We start from the raw sequence: 12,713 nt of genomic DNA, 5'->3' as shown, positions 1-12,713 counted from the left end.
CAGAAAGCAGGTGGCGTTTGGGGCTGCGGCTGCTCCGGCGTGGCGTTTGGACGTATACAGAATGAGAAAAGGGAGGGGGGGAGGGGAGGAGGGCACGTAGCAGCACGGCTAATTGGGCTTGTCGGTGCTTGTTCATTTTGACAGCATATATGGCGCGCACGCAAACATGGGCACTATATAAGAAGAAAGACGCAAGCGACACAGGCGCTGACTTGCAGCTACGATTCACATTAAAGGAAAGCTTATGTGTATATGTGTCACATATATCGCGTGGTCTGGCTGCTCTCGCCCAGGGCAGAGTGAAAAAGCAAAATATAAGAAGACAAACTACGCATTGCAGAAAAAAGTGCCTCAGTTTCGTTAATGTGGTGGAAGGTAACATAGAACGTTAGATATGAGACTTGTCAGGTCACAAATTAGAAACACACATCTTAGTGAAATAGATTACCTGTTTATGTGCAAAATAAAAACATTACAGTTTAACGAGACATAAAGAACAGTGTAAGGTCGTAATGAATATTACAGCGTGAGGTGATCAGTAAGCAACTGCTTAAACACAATGGGGTAACGCTCGGCGACAACACTATCTGGCAACATATTCCACTCTGCAATAACGACCGGCAAAAAAAGATTGATCGAAGGAAGACGTTTAATCGTGCAACCGCTGGATGCTGCAAAGAGTTAAAAAGGTGCGGGCACGTTAAAGAACCGCAGGCGGTCGAAATTTCCGGAGTCCTCCACTATGATGGTGGTCTCGGGACGTTAAACCCCAACAATTATTACCCTTTTGTCCCTCCGCCCCGGGTGAATAGCCAGATTATATATATATATATATATATATATATATATATATATATATATATATATATATATATATATATATATTGTAACGTGGAGAAATAAGACAAAGAGACAACGCCTTTGCTGCAGGCCGGCTGTTCTTTTTCTGCTTCCTCTTCGTCGTCTTCCGTCTCTCCCAGGTATGCGCCGAGCACGATCGCCGCTTTGTCATCATTACACTCGGCCACGCTGCAGCTGGTCTACTCCTGTAAGAAAAACACAAACCAATGTCACGTTTGCCGCCGTATGCAGTTCTTCATCCGCGACACATGCACCGCAAAGTTATTCCGTTTTCTCTTGTCTCTGCGCGTATCAGAAGCTGTGGATCGTACTCGCCAAGTGTTATCTCCCAAGCGCTCAGAAATAATGTAAGGGCCGTCGTACTTTGGGTGCAGTTTGTTTGAAGACGATGGCGCACCTCGCTGTAGCCACACCTCATCACCTACACTGTATTTCGGCGCGGGACGGTGGCGTCGGTCGTAGTATCGCTTTTGTGCCTGTTGAGCATGCACAATCCTCCTACGCGCCTCCACACGGATATCGCGACAAAGTCTCTGGCGTGCAGCGGAACGCCCTACTTTAACGGGAGTGTCCAAACCGAACGTAGCATTCAGTTGCGGGAGCTGACCATAGACAATCTCGTAGGGGCAAATTCCTGTGGAGCTGTGTGCCGCCGTGTTCACTGCGTACGCAGCTGCTTGGAGATGATCATCCCAGTCGGCCTCACCTCGTTTGTGATTCTTACAGTACGGTGCGAGTCTAGCCTGGATAGTCTGGTTCGACCTTTCGGTCAGTCCGTTCGCCTGCGGATGGTATGCCGACGCGAAGTGATGGTCCACTCCAGCTTGTTGTAGGTAAGTGCGGAGCTCGCGACTGCGAAAGGTGGTCGACCGGTCGGAGATCAACTTGTTAGGAAGACCGTGTCGCCACTCGAAGCGATCTTTCAGGAATCGGATGACATGGCTAGCAGCAGTTGACGCAAAGCTCGGTACAAACTTGCGCAAGTATGACGCCATTCCTAGGAATACCTGGAATGGCACGGCCGCGACCTCTACGAACTTGGACAAGTAGTCCACAGCGAGTATAATGTAACGATTGCCCGCTGTCGTCATTGGAAGAGGCCCGATGTGATCTATGCCCAACGTGTGGAAAATTGTCTCTGGAGGCTTGATCGGCGTAAGAAGTCCATGTCGAGCTCCAGGACGTCGTTTGTGTTGCTGACAAATCTCGCAACTGGCAACGTATGAACGCACGCTTTTATCCATTTTCGGCCACCAAAAACGTTCTTGTGCCTTGCGTAAGGTGGCTCTGTAGCCAACATGGCCTCCCTCGGGAGTGTCATGGATGGCGCGTAGTACGCTCGATCTTAAGGTGTCAGGAATGACCAGGAGATGACACTCGGTGCTTTTATCGGCCCAGTGACGCCGATACAGCGTTCCATTACGTAAGACAAACTTGGCATTGCGTCCCGCATCGCCAATGGAGTCTATAACGGATGCGAGTCTTCCATCGGCTTGCTGAGCCTTGGTCACGTCCTGTTGAGAAAACAGGATCCAGGTTTCTCGATTTCGTGTGGAGAACTCCTCGATCGGATTTCGCGATAAAGCGTCCGCAAGCTGATTTTGTGCTCCAGCACGGTGACGGATGTCGTACGTATAGTCTTGGAGCCGAACAATCCATCGGGCAAACTTGTGCTTGAGGTGCTGCTTCTGGAACATCCACGCAATCGCGGAGTTGTCTGTTACTACCGTGAAGTGTCGGCCAAACAAGTAGTGGCGGAACTTTTCATCCACACTCCATACTACAGCCAAACACTCCAGTTCATTCGAATGATAATGCCGTTCTGCGTCCGATAGTTTACGACTGGCGTAGCAGATGACGTGCCCACGCCCACTCGAGTCACGTTGAAGTAAAACCGCCCCCAGGCCAATCTGACTCGCATCAGTATGGACTTCTGTCATCCAATCTTCATTAAAGTGGCAGAGCACCGGGCTATGTGTAAGCTGGTGTTTGAGGGTTTGGAAGGCGTTATCCTGCAAAGGACCCCACTGAAATTGGGCGTTTTTCTTCAGTAAGTCCGTGAGTGGAGCAGCAGTTGACGCAAAGCTCGGTACAAACTTGCGCAAGTATGACGCCATTCCTAGGAATACCTGGAGCTGTTTTATAGATGTTGGTGCAGGGTATTTGGCAACGGCGTCTATGCGTTCAGGCAAGGGTCGTACGCCATTATGAGATATCTGATAACCAAGATAAGATATTGTCGTCAACCCAAACTGGCACTTCTCGCGGTTAAGTCGAAAGCCGGTGTTGTATAGCCTCTGCAGAACCGTGTCGAGATTTTGTAGATGTTGTTTTTCTGTTTCCCCGATGACTAGAACGTCATCGAGGTACACGACGCAGGCACGGTCTATCAGTGTGCCTAACACTGTGTTCATGGCACGCTGAAAGGTGCTTGGAGCAGTTCGCAGACCGAACGGCATCCGATTAAACTCGTACAAGCCAGATGGTGTTCGGAAGGCCGTCTTAAACTTATCTTCTTCAGCCACGTTGATCTGCCAATACCCTGCTTTTAAATCTAGCGACGAAAAGAACCTCGCTTTTCGTACGGCGTCAATAGCGTCGTCAATGCGTGGCAGCGGGTACGAGTCTGGTATGGTGTGCTTGTTCAGCTCTCGGTAGTCAACACAGAATCGGAGATTGCCGTCCTTTTTACGGACTAGGACAACAGGTGCTGCCCACGGGCTAGAAGATGGCCTGATTATGCTTGCGGCAAGCATTTCTTGCACCTGCTGGTCAATTAATATCCGCTCTCGTTCGGCATATCTACGTAACGGTATGGACACCGGCGGATGATTGTCGGTAGTAATATGGTGCACTAGCACGCTAGTTCCGGGAAGCTGAGTAGTAGTATCAGCGAAGAGCGATGCGTGCCTCTCGAGTATTGCGGGAAGTGTAAGTGGCGTCGTCAGCTCACCTTGGGATTGCGCCGGAGGCACACTTGGAGCCACAGGATGGAGGTTGACGGTACTTCCTTCCACCGTGAGGCGCACTTCCCCGGAGAGCAGGTAGTCGGCCCCTAAAACCATGTCTGTGGGCAGGTCGTCGAAGACGGGCACCGAGGACAAAAACTTGCTGCCGGCCTCGGTGTTGAGTTGCAGGTTTAGGGCACCGACCGGTAGTACGTCGCCACCGAGACCCCGCAGTGGTGGCTCAGTCCAAGGCTGGAGAGGTTCGGAGGCGTGGCGGCGAAGCAACGCCGTACGTTGAGCTCCGGTATCAACGAGAGCTGTCAGTTCTCCGATGCCGTCGACGCGGACCTTGAGGGTTGGAAGTGGGCGTGATTGATATTGCATCGCTTGAGGTTGGCTTTGTGGGCAGCTTTTATACCCATGCCCGATGCGGCCACACGTATAGCATCCGCGTCTCGGTGAAGCTGGCTCCTTTGGGCCAACTGCAGCCGCCCGGCGATGAGACGTGTCCTGCAACTCCATTGCCTGGCGTACGAAAGTGGAGATGTGGACTGGGTGGTTGTAGGCGGACAAGACGGCTGCGTGCGTCGAGTCATGGATCCCGTCGATGATGTACTGCCTGGCTGCGGAGGAGGTCCACTGTATATCGCAAGCTTGTAAAAGGTCCAGCTTGTCGTAGATGTAAGTCGCGACGTCCTCGGTTGCACCTTGCCGGCGTGACCGCATGGTCATGAAACGGTCGTCGTAAGCGCTCGGAAGCGGCGCAAACGCGGACATCAGGGCCGCGCTCCATGTTTGCCATGTAGCGTATGTACTGCCTTGGAAACGATGCCACGCTTGGGCAGATCCTCGCAAACGTCCTTCAGCGACCGACTTCTTAATCGTGTCGCTCCACGAGTATTTAAGGGCAACCGAGTTTATCACGCTTACCCAGTTGGTAGGGTCATCCTTGAATCCATGAAAATATGGAATTTCGTTCTCGTTGAACGATCCAAAAGAGGCGCAGCCAAACCCGGATGTCTTGAGCTCTTGGGCGAACAGAGAGAAGCCTCGAGAAATGGCCTCGCTGCAGTCATGATGCGGTGCCGCCGTGGAGGCTTGGACGCCGTCCGTGATCGGTGGGGAGTTCGAGAGCACTCGTCCACTTCGAAGTGTAGTGGACGCAGGGATATCGGGGTCAGTAGTCCTGTCGGCTGCGCCATTGTAACGTGGAGAAATAAGACAAAGAGACAACGCCTTTGCTGCAGGCCGGCTGTTCTTTTTCTGCTTCCTCTTCGTCGTCTTCCGTCTCTCCCAGGTATGCGCCGAGCACGATCGCCGCTTTGTCATCATTACAATATATATATAATGTGTAAGCTTCCATTCTAATGAATCGTTAGTTGCGAGTTTGCGCCGCACAATGCGGAAGAGTACTACGAAGAAAATTAGAGGCACGAATCTTTGACTTGGGTTTCTGGTAGTGGCACTCTGCACGTGGGAGCTTGTGTGTACTCCGTGTTTCGTGACGTTGCCGAGGCTGATCACGGAGTCCACGTAGAAAGAAGTGCGTGGTTGAGATCTGCTCCGCCAGGGGTGCCGCGACGATCACAGCTGCTCGCAAGAAAACCGCCTGCTTTTTCAATGAGCTCGTTGTGTCAATTTCTGTGAATTATTTTGACAGTTAGGTGGTCATTATGTCAAGTAAGCTTATGCTACGATATCGTACCAGTTTTTTTTTTATTTTTGAGTATTCGGAAACCCGGAAGTCAGTTATCGACCGGAAGTGCCTGGAATAAAAACGAGAATGTCACACAGTGCTCATATTACTGGAAAAAAAAAATCTCTGGAAGCATTGCGTTGAGGTCGAACAACAGCAACGTTGCTGCTGTAACAGCAAACGAGATCGACACGCCGAAGCCGTCATTTATCATCATTTGGCCAACACTGGTCATTTCGTCACTTGTTGCCATGACTATAGACACGTCCGCTTGTCGGATCCGTGGTTCGAGTGACATTCCCTGTCCGACTATTTCCCTTCAGTCCGAGCCACTGTGCAGCAATAAATACTATCCGGAAGTGCTATTCCAGACCTCGTCGAACTCCGCCGTGTCGTACTGATGTATTACGACAGCGTGGTAAGGATTGCAAAAGACGAGACGAAGACGGGACATGCGCTGCGTACTCACAACGAAAGTTTTCATTTTTATTGAAAGAAACGCCCATCCCCCGCCGCTGCGGTGGTCTAGTGGCTAAGGTACTGGGCTGCCGACTCGCAGGTCGCGGGATCGAATCCCGGCTGCGGCGGCTGCATTTCCGATGGAGGCGGAAATGTTGTAGGCCCGTGTGCTCAGATTCGGGTGCACGTTATAGAAGCCCAGGTGGTCGAAATTTCCGGAGCCCTCCACTACGGCGTCTCTCGTGATCATATGGTGGCTTTGGGACGTTAAACCCGACGTATCAATAAATCAGAAACGCCCTTTATGCGCAGTCAGCATGGCCACAAAAAAAAAAAAAATCGTCTCTGAGTGTGCGAAGGAAACCACATCAAGATGATAACAGCGGGAGCAAATGGCCTGGTGATAATAAGTACGCGGCGATATACACATGTGATATGGCACTATAGTACACACTTGTATATAGTATACGTACTTGCCGCAGTGAACGCGCTTCTGGCTTCGTTTGTTGCTGCGTTTTCGCTTTTGTTTCGGATGAAAGAATGGTTTTTTGTGAACGTTTGAGCAAAGTTGCATTGGTCAGCCTAAATGGCGGACTTCTGTAATTTCGCTGAACTTCTTTTGACGAGTCGGCCGCAAGCCACTCGGAGCCGAAAGAAAAGACCTTATACCCCGTATTCTAGAACGTCCCTTCACTCAACGCTTCACCGTCACTTGAGTAAACCGATGGAAGCAACGTTACGACATCTAGTAACGTTGGATGGAAGCGCCATCTCTAGGCACGGCAAGTCACTGCATATCAGCGATACTCAGCCACGATTCTTGAGTAGCGCAGCGTCGTTTTCAGCCGATAGGTGGCGCAGTGCTCAACTCTGTCAAGTGAAGGGTGAAAGTCGAGTCGAGGAGCGTTTGTGAATACCGGGGTTAGGTAAATTCATCTATACCATGTCCGCCATTCTTGTCCTAGTTGAAGTGCCAAGTGCGACGGCTCCCGTATAGACACTAGCGCCGGACACATTTCTCGGAAGCTACGTACACTGTAGTTTGGTCGATGTCTGTAAGACACGTATACGCATACTGAACACTGCCGTGTCGTGACATGGTTGGCGGAGTCTGAGCTGGCTCGCTTGCTTCTTTTCCGGAATTTAGGATACTTCGCACTGTTTCCTTCAAATTATACCGCTCGTTGAAATCCGCTCTGTGAGCTCCTGTGCAACGTTTCGCTGTTCTTTTCTTTTTCTTTTGGCGTTTTGTGACCTGGTTGCTTCTCTCTCTCCCTCTCCTCTCTCCGGCGTTCTTTCGTTTTTTTTTTGTCTCTTTCTTTTGTGACAAGCGGTAAAGCGTAAATGGCGCAGAGCGCTTGTAACGAAATGTATTACGGAGCCGCTTGAAATTAAATAATTAATTTGTAGCCTCTCTATATACTCCATGAGTTGCCTCGCAACGTCTGACAACACGACTTTAAAAAAAAATAATTCGTATTTTTATGCACGCGTGAATCGTCGAATCGATCACCAATCGTATTTTTGATTCGTTAAAAACACTCACTGCACTGGTTAGTACCTTCAGCGCCAGGTATACGTTAACGAAATACGAATGCGCTTTCAACACATAACGTTCCTCGCATTGCTCGAGAAGTACCGTCATTTTGTTTTATAATCTGCATACTTCTCGCATACAACTACTACTTGTACTGCTACTGCGCTACTTTTAGGTACATCGTTATTACTCCGACACACCTTTATGCTACAGGATCTGCTACTGCAGCAGCGACTACTACTACTACTACTACTACTACTACTACTACTACTACTACACATCCGTTATTACCCCTACACACTTTTATACTACAGGATCTGCTACTGCAGCAGTGACTACTACTACTACTACTACTACTACTACTACTACTACTACTACTACTACTACTACTACTACTACTAGTTGCAAATTCATTTCTTCGCCAGATGTAGACATAGCAGGGCGTTGCACATTCTTCTCTTCAGGCAGGCGACTGTTGTGCATGGCCTGCCTGAAGAGAAGACGGGCAGGTGTTGGGAGAAACACATCAAGGAGCATCGCAAGAAGGAAGAAAAACGACCGCAAATCTGGCGCTGCCCTGAAGCCTGCGTGGTGTATCATTCAAGGCAGCTTTCCGAGCACGCAGACGGCCTGCTATATAGCAGTCCCGACGTGTCCAGCATTCGTGCACGGCGCCGGGATTACATTCGGGGTGTGTATACGACACACACTTCGCCACTTTGCAGGGTTCCGTCCGTATCGCGTTCTGCAATGCGCTCGAGACAGACGAAGTAGGCTTAACATTCTTCGTCTTTGTTTTTTTTTTTTTTTTTTTGTCGAGATGTGGCACGGCGTATAGTCTTCGAGATCAGCGGATATATACGCACCGGTCGTCTTTGAGTACCGCTGGTCTTAATCGAACGACGGTTCGTGCTTAGCACGTATAGCAGCCAGGCACGCGGACAAGCGGACGACATGAACCATAGAGGGAGACAGACGTATACAGTGAACTAAAAGGCGACGAAGAGATTAATTAGTAAACAGACGTGCAGTGAACAGATGAGCAGGTAACACTGATGTAAGGAATACATAAAGAATGCGGAGAGCAGACGAGATATAGACTTCGACATCTTCAGACAAGCAGACAACACCATAGCCTCGTATATTTTTCTTGCCTGCCGGATGAGCGTGAAACGCCCGTCATCTATGGCGGCGCCACCTACGTAGGGCTAAGGGTCTTTGTACTTGGCCTTTGAGATCAGCAACTTTGGCGTTTGCTAATTTCGGAGGCTGTGCCTTGTATTGAAGGCGTCTCCTGCTAAATGAGTACAAAACACCCGTCATCTATGGCGGCGTAACTTACTTAGGGTTAATTATAATTAGGTCTACGCCTTTTTAAAACTTTTATTATGTTATTTTTGTTGCATATAAGCTCCAAAAACGTAAAAACTTAGTTGAAAACAACCCTACTTAAGTGGCGCCACTACCGCAGAACTGATGACGGCCGCTTCCCAAGTGACCGCCGATAATCCGGCAGGCAAGGGAAATCTAGCTGGCTGTGACAACACACGCGCGCACAGCCGACGAGGCCAACGCATTTACATTCACAGCGAACAGTATGGGGTCGAATTCGAACCACACTGCTAGAGTGCGGGAGGCGCAGCAAGGCATCTCTATTCTCGCGCCCTGCGTGCTAATAACAAAAAAGAAAACGGTCGACGCCGGGGGGCGGCAATTTCTACACGCAGCTTTATAGAAGAGCGCGTCGTTGACTTCCGCCGCTTCCTCCCTCCGTCGTGGTGGCGCTGCTATCCCACGCCTCTCGTTTCGTCTTCCACTTCCCGCCCGCCATGCAGCGGCGGCTGTGCTCTTTCTTGTACCGCTACACTGCCACGCGCATGCGCGTTCTGGCTCTGCTTTCTTCATTCGTCTTCTTTATGCTCGCTTCTATCGGTGGATGGGGCATAGACTCCTTTTGCACGCCTGGAACGGCGTCTCCTATACGGCCAGTTACACACCCCGCCTCTGTAGCTCCTGCCGCGACGTTCACGATATCGATCTGGTCGATCTCCTGTTTCATCGTCGTATTCCTCTTCTCTTTTTTTTCCAGCTGCACAGTACTATATACTTTGTTTTTCTTTTGTTTGCCACGCACGCGCTTCACTGCGTTCAGTTGCGTGCAGTGAGCCGTGTTCGGTCTGAAGCGGTGTAATATATTATAGTTGGCGCTGCCCAAATCTGGAGAGTGCGCCTTATAGACCACTTACTCCGTCGATGCGCTGCGAGGCGCGTGTTGTTGCTATTTCCGATTCAATCGCCTGTTTTCATTCAGCTCTGCCAGTCCACCACTCCGCTTTTATTTATTTTTTTTGTTTTTTTTTCCTCTTTGGCGGAAGCAGGAATTCGGGATTTACGATTTCACAGTAATTCTCTGTTTAGAACTTGACGCGTTTTTTTTTTTTCATTTAAAACATGCCCCGAATAACGTCTGAGTCGTGGCTACAATCTGACTTGGTCGTAGCGTATGTGTAATCGAAAACTTGGAAGTGAATGAAAGAAGGGGAATTTTTCTCGCGGGGGGAGGGAGGCTTGTTTTTTTTTTGTATACAACCAAATGAAAACGACATTTAGACAAAGGAAAGCGTAGATAACATTAATTGTTTGTTGTATTTAGCTGCAGCGTGATAATAGTTATGACGTATAAACCGAAATGAGTCATAAGTGGAGGAAAGAACACCGTTTCCGTCGGTGAGATTCAAACCCGCGACCTTTCGAATCACGCGGACGCTTGAACGTGTATTGCATCGAACAGTCGCAGATTGCGTTCGGGTGTCTCTAATGCACAGTACTCGCGGATTGAATAGGGATAACTTGCGGCTAAGTAACGCACACTTTTTTGCGTTTTCCAACGTGTCTTCACTCCGCGTCGTATCGGCGTAATTCTGACTGAATCCCGTATACGCATTGGAGCCGACGTTGCCTTTATAGAGACGAGATGCGTCATGGCATGACGTGTTCTCTCGAGCGATTGCGCATGCCGTGTCGTTAAATTGGAATAAATGCTCCGTGCTGTCATTTCGTAACACTTACTCAAGCTATAGTCTTTTCTCGACTCTCCCCCATGTCCCGAGTAGGAAAAAAAGGAAGAATAAAAACTGGGAAGGATGGAAGCACGCAGTTTTTCTTTTTCTTTCTTTTCTTCCCCCTTTTTTTCGCGACATTTTTTTTTTTGATGAGGCACTGGTAGTGCCAAACCGGAAACTGGTGCAAGGTAAGGGTATTTCAGCGCCACTCACACATAGTCGCAAAATTGCGTCCGGATCAGCTTATCCCTAACGTTCTTTTTATTCCCTACGTGCCCGCTTTCTGTTCCCTACGGCGTGTAAGGAAGACTGGTTATGCTCATCTAACGTCGTGGGCTAAGCTGCTGCCTTCTGCATTTTCAGAGTACCCGTAGAGCGAGTAGTTGAATTTACCCACTGTGGCGCATTGTGACTACACCACACACCGTGACGAAAGCGAGATGCCGACAAGCCTAGTCTCTATAAGGTGCTTCGCACCGTTAGAAAAAAAAAAGAAAGAAAATAAGGCGTTTGAATCCGGGAGTACTGTTAAATACACCAGTCGTTTGGGACGTTGTCCTGGAAAACGGATTATCCGGAACATCGTAATATGCGTAATCGTATTAACGAGATGCCGCTGTCAACGTTACTAGATAGCCGCTGTACGTATGCATATAGCCGCTGTAGACGTGCACTGTTCGTTATAGACCTTTTACATGTTTGCAAACAGCGGTGGGGGCGCCGTCGACATAACTGAGGCGCTTGTAGCGCCGTCGCGGTGCGTATCGCTCCGCGCAGCCCAAGGCTCGACGCCATCCTCTGTGATCACGTGACAACTGGTACAACGCGTCGGGGAGCCTGCCGCGCGCCGCTGTCACGTGATGGCGGTGGCGAGCTTTGGGCAGGGCGGAGCCTACATACCGTGACGGCGCTACAAGCGTCTCAGTGGTTGCGTTCCGACGTTGACAGTCTACGCAAACTGCTTTAAAGAAGACAGCACCGAGCCCATGCTGTCCGACAATTGGAACACTTCTGGTCGGCTTTTACGCGACGATGCGCCACCTCGCGTCGAGAAGAAAAAGCTAAAATAAACCAACGCAACAGTTGCATTTTCTGGCTTATTTCGTGTTGAAATCAAGAAACAATTAAACTTTGCTCACATTAAGCGTCTTGGAAAGCGTCAGCTTGTGTGCAGACGACCATTCCGGCGAGATCCGATCTATCTGAGCGATTCGCCGAGCCGCCATCTTGTTTAGACAGCAAAGTAGCCTGCATCGTATTTGTCTACGATGCGGTCTTCTCGGAGCTGTCTACTTTGCTGGCTACGTGAGTATTGGAATGGTGCTTAAGATGGCCGCCGTCCATATAGCTATATAGCTGTCTATTTAGCCGTCTACGGTGAGTATTGGAACACACCTCAGTTATGTCGACGGCGCCTATATATTGCTGTTTGCGAACTCGGAAAAAGGTTTACGCTAGCATTTGGAGTCGCATTTTTGCCGACGAGTACATCCAGCTCGACCCGCTTGTCGTGTTGGGGCAGAGCGGTGTATGGAGCTCACTTATCGGCGAAACCGCTACGAGGGGTCGCGCACGCCGCAAATCTACGTTCATTAACGGCTCGTCCGATGGATCATGACTCGGCTCGGCTTTGTGCGTGCGGGTAAATAGGCCGTTTCCAAGGAGACGTAGGGAGAGAGGGGGAGAAAGGACTGTTGTCGAGCCAAGCGTGGAAAGAGAGAGAGAAACAAACTACAGATCCCATCTTGATGGCATTTTCTTTTTCGTCTCGTTCTTTCATTTGTCCGTCTCGTTTCGTCCGTTCTTGAAATTCATATCTTTTGTTTAATTGATTATTTCACCTAATTGCATACATCCAAATCTTGCTTTCCTGTATCATCTTGATCAATTACTTCCTTGTTAATTTTTTCATTCCTTCATTCTTCAGTTCCCTATCTGCATCTTGCTTTGCTGCTCTCTGTTAGTTCATTGGTTCTCTCATTCATTCTGTGGTGCGTTTTTAATTACCTTTGCGCTGATCATTTTACTTTCATAGATTCATTTGTTCATTTTTTTTCTCATTCATTCGCTCTCCACTTCCGTTGTTTCCTTTTCTTTTTTCCTCGTTCAGTATACGTATCTCCTTCAGTCTTCAATCGATTTCCTAACTA

At 49.3% G+C, this 12,713-nt stretch overlaps 1 protein-coding gene and 1 long non-coding RNA gene across 3 annotated transcripts in view; one reads left to right on the top strand and one right to left on the bottom strand.

Annotated features, from left to right (window-relative positions):
* Positions 1-12,713, top strand: part of Khc-73 (Kinesin heavy chain 73) — a 118,268-nt gene that overhangs the window by 15,105 nt on the left and 90,450 nt on the right. The window lies entirely within an intron of this gene.
* LOC142765735 (uncharacterized) lies at positions 921-3,905 on the bottom strand. The gene is made up of 2 exons (XR_012884376.1): positions 3,815-3,905; positions 921-1,046 (listed from the first exon to the last, which is right to left on the bottom strand). It is a non-coding gene; the product is annotated as an uncharacterized LOC142765735 (long non-coding RNA).

This window comes from Rhipicephalus microplus, chromosome 6, assembly GCF_043290135.1.
Source record: "Rhipicephalus microplus isolate Deutch F79 chromosome 6, USDA_Rmic, whole genome shotgun sequence".
Lineage (NCBI taxonomy): Eukaryota > Metazoa > Arthropoda > Arachnida > Ixodida > Ixodidae > Rhipicephalus > Rhipicephalus microplus.
The sequence above is the reverse complement of the archived record's forward strand: the minus strand, read 5'-3'. Positions and strand labels throughout refer to the sequence as shown.